The sequence below is a fragment of the Crocuta crocuta genome, unplaced genomic scaffold, assembly GCF_008692635.1.
Source record: "Crocuta crocuta isolate KB4526 unplaced genomic scaffold, BGI_CrCroc_1.0 scaffold41, whole genome shotgun sequence".
Classification (NCBI taxonomy): Eukaryota; Metazoa; Chordata; class Mammalia; order Carnivora; family Hyaenidae; genus Crocuta; species Crocuta crocuta.
Window position 1 is genome coordinate 7,587,406 of NW_027529428.1, and position 4,652 is coordinate 7,592,057.

Below are 4,652 nucleotides of genomic sequence, written 5' to 3' on the forward strand. Positions count from 1 at the left end.
GGGAGCCCTTTGACAGGAGGCCTTGCTTGGTCCCTCAAGGGGCTGAGGAGGATCAGATGCTACCAGAAAGTTCATTGCCCTCTCTGGGCAGCTAGCCAGGTTGGGCCAATCCATTCTCCTAATGACCTTCCTTTCTCTTACCCCCAGCCCCTCGCCTTCAGGACTATTTTCCTAGTGTTTTCAAATGGAGAATATAGAGATGGTTTCATTCTTTCTCAACCTATGTCCCAGCTTCAATCTTGACTTCATTAGCGTACCTTCTATTTGTCACCATCGAAACCAGCAGAAATGAGAAAAGTCTCATATAGTCTTTTGATAATTCATACGGTAGTACATCCTTGCTTAATGGATTTTTATTTCAAAGTAAGCTTGATTTTTTTTTCATTTTACATAAAGTTGTTTGGCAATAGGTGGATCTAACCTGAATCTGTTGGCTTCTGTATTTTTAAACAGTTCTGACGTATTTTCTTTGTTTCTTTTTATAATGCATGCTGAGTGGAAATGGACCAGGGCCAGTCCTAAAATACAGATTGAACAGCTCTTGGAACTTCAGAAGCAGTACAATCATAACAAGATTTCCAATAGGATGAACATAAAATGAGAAAACTTTATTATTTTTAAAGTTTTATTCACAGAAAGACTATTTTTAAATAGACCCAAGTAAATCAAAACAGTGATATTTCTCATTGGAATAATCATTGCAATTTAAAACAAGAGAAATTTCCCGACTTATAAAACAGCTCACCCTTAAGTTCCCCTAAGGAGAACTCAACAATCAATGATAATTGTTCTTTGAAAAAATTCTTGAGATCTAATAATTCACAATACAAAGTCAATGACAGGTCCCAAATACAAAATCACTTTACTTTGAATTTTCTGGCCCTATTCAAGGTATTTTGACATATAATTACATCTGAGTCATTAAAGCTTAGAGTGTTTTATAATTTTTTAAATGTTTTATTTATTTCTTAGAGAGAGAGACAGCATGAGCAGAGGAGGGTCAGAGAGAGTGGGAGACACAGAATGTGAAACAGGCTCCAGGCTCTGAGCTGTCAGCACAGAGCCCGACGTGGGGCTCGAACCCACGAACCGTGAGATCATGACCTGAGTCAAAGTCAGACGCTTAACCGACTGAGCCACCCAGGCGCCCCACTTAGAGTGCTTTTTAAATGGTAAGATAAACGATAAGCCAAGTCCCTGACTGATATCTGGTGAGAAAATGTACCAAATATTCATAAATCAGAGCCACGGCATTTCAAAAAAGAATTGGAAAGAGAAATTGTGCTGGTTTTAAGCACAGTAATGTTTTTGGGTGGTGGTTGAGGGCTGTGAAAGGGTGATGATTTTCTAGAATTTTCCACCTTGAAAAGAAGACCCTTGATGAGTTACTTGGACTGACAAACTAATGCTAAAACAACATTTTTTTTTTTTTTTTAACAAACCATCATGAGCCTCACATGGAGGCTAAAAACCCATCAGCATGCCGCTCCACGCACAGCCTGGCGTGGTCAGATTGTGGGGGAACCCAGGCAAGGCTTTCAGTCCCCTAATGCTTTCGCTTCCACACAAGAAACTGTAAAAAGAGAAGCTCTTGGATGCATTAGAAGAGACCTTTCTCTTCTCAGTGAACAGCACTTAATTTTGCTTCATTCAGTGATCCAAGCATTGCCACTTTACTCCCATCGAGGCTTTTCCACAAAACTTTTTTTTTTTTTTTGTGATGCATCCATCCAAACAGTCCAAATCTGTACATATTAACATCTCTGAGGAGCAACTCTGGGAGAGTTTTCACCCTGACCTTTCTTTACCTTTACAAAATCTCCATCACGGTTTCCACTTCCAGGTTTGTTTTTGATTTGATATTACAGGGAAAGATGTTGCTGTGTGGGCCAATGGATTTGCCTTTGGGTTTCTGTCCTCAATTCTAAAGCTCATCCCTCCTCTGACAATTGAGGGAGTGGAGAGTCTGTGAGAACACAGGCTTCCGTGGCCTGAAAATGTTCTCTGTTTATTGTAGTACACAAGTATTGAAAGATCAAAATACAAGGTTATGAGCAAAACTGTATTGCTTAAACCCTGCATTTTCTACAAAATCCTAGCTTTCCTTTTTTTCCCTTTCTCTTATACATACCTCAGAATTACACACACGTAGATAATTTTATACTTCATTAAGCATTTTCCTATAAAATTTCCTTTATTCAGTAGTACATGGTAGAAAGAACTTGGGGGGGGCTGGAAACAACCTAAATATCCATGAAGAACTGAGTAAATAAACTTTTCCATTTGTACATAAAATACTATGCAATATGAAAATTTAATGTGCTGTATTTTCCCTTACTAAAATAGAATAAAATATCTTTTTATAAATCAAAAAACTAATGTGCCATATTTTCTCTTAATAAAACAAAACAAAATATCTTTTTTCCAAAAATATTAACTAGAATAAACCAAAGGAATAGAAGAGAATGCATAGTATGCCACATATTAGATATAATTATGTGGATATTGGTATACATATATAGTCTGGCATATGAATTAGAAATATCTTAAAAGAGTGGCTCCTGGGTTTTTCAGTAGGTTAAGTGTCTGACTTTAGCTTAGGTCATGATCTCCTGGTTCATGGGTTCAAGCCCTGCATTACTCTGTGCTGACAGCTCGGAGCCTGGAACCTGCTTCGTATTCTATGTCTTCCTCTCTCTCTGCTCCTCCCTTGCTCACACTCTGTCTCTCAAAAAAAATAAATATTAAAAAAAAGAAAAAGTATCTTAAAAGATGCATAAGAAGCTATTCGGTTACCTTTGGGAAGTAGATACAGGAAACATTAGTTATGGGTGAGTCAAGATTGTTTCAATTCTTTCTGTCCTCTTTAATTTTCTTTGCCTTATTCATATATTACTTGTATTAGAAATATACATTTTTAAAAAGGCTTATCTGGATCTCCTTAATATTCTAAGTGACATCCAGCTCAATTCACGATTATTGAAAAGTGGTGGCACACACAGAATCTAGTGTGGTATAATGAAAAGAAACTCCAGAACATTGGATTTTAGTGAACATGTCATTTTATGTCCATGTGTAAATTACCCATCTACTTTTACCTCATTTATCTCATCTGTAGAATGTGAGCGAATAGGCCTACTTACCCCCGCCTTTCAGTTAGCACTCAGTGCTGTGATGGAAATGAAACAACAGATGAAAGGTCCTATGAATCTTACAGGGCTACCACCCAGGTATGAAACTTTGTGATAGAGATCATGTTCACTTTCAGTTACCACATTAATTGAAACTGACCTTACCCATGAGTTTTACATTTGTTCTTATTTGGTATTTTTCAGTGGGAAGCTGTATTCCATTAACATTTGAGCAGTAAGAAGAATCATGATCACAATAGTAGATGCTTAATATAAAATTGCAAATTTTAGTAACAGGTGCATAAATGAAGAGACTGTGTTAATTTTTAAAATGTAATTAGTAAAAACATGATACTGTAATAAATTCAAAAATTTTCTGCTTACCTACCTATAATAATGATAATAAAAGTTGTTCTTTACTAAATACAAAGCATGGCCCAGAAACTTAATGCTGTGATTATACTTGTTACTTATTTCTCACATCATGTTTTGAAATAATCATTATTAGTATCATTGTATAGATAAAGGAAATTAAAATGATGTTAATTTTCTTCTCCTGGCTTAAACACAGATAGTAACCGAAGTCAGATTGTGATTCAGATCTGTCTAAATGTTAAGGCTTATCTTTTCCCATCCTGAACTATCAGGTGCTGTATTAGCTGAAACCAATTTTCAGATCCCCAGATTAGATCCCCAGCTCTCATTATCGTAACACCTGTTAAGCAGTGCCATCAACTAGAATATTTAAGGACACTGATCTGTTTTCAGTGGGACTATAAATCGGTACCACGTTTATGGAAATCAATTTAGTAGTCCTTTCTAAGAATGTTACCCATACTCTGGGAGCCAGACTTTTATGAATTTACCACAAGTTCATATGAAACATTTAAAGATGGGAACATGTATTGAAACATCATATACAGCAACGTCTATAAAGAGAAAAAGCCAGAAGCAATTTATGCATCTAACAGAAATTTCTAAGTGCAGAATACATTTTGGAATGGAAGTATGTATGGAAGGATAAGCAGCTTTTTTTGTTTGTTTCACCTATTTTCCCACTCAGCTTCCCTCTGCCAGCGACCAGTTTGTACTTGAATGTTTGTTCATTCATTTGGTTTCTTAAATCCCACATATGAGTGAAATTATTAGATCTGTCTGAGTTACTTTAATAGAATTATCCCCTCTAGATCCATGTTGTTGTAGATGGCAAGTTCTCATTCTTTATTATGGCGAGTAATATTCCATTGTGTATATAAACCACATCTTTCTTCAGCTATGAATGTACACCTGGGTTGCTTCCTCTTGGCTCTTATAAATAATGCTGCAATAAGTATAGGGCTGCACATATCATTTCAAATTAGTGTTTTCATTGTCTTTGGGTGGTAGTCGAATCACTGGCCCATATAGTAATTCTATTTTTAAATTTTTGAGGAACCTTCATATTATTTTCCACAGTAGCTACACCAATTTGCATTCTCAACAATAGTACAGGAGAATTACTTTTTCTCCACATCCTCACCA

General features: G+C 36.1%; 1 non-coding gene across 1 annotated transcript; it reads right to left on the reverse strand.

Annotated features, from left to right (window-relative positions):
• Positions 1-1,061: 1,061 nt before the first annotated feature.
• Positions 1,062-1,146, reverse strand: TRNAQ-UUG (transfer RNA glutamine (anticodon UUG)). The gene has a single exon. It is a non-coding gene; the product is annotated as a tRNA-Gln (tRNA).
• Positions 1,147-4,652: the final 3,506 nt, after the last annotated feature.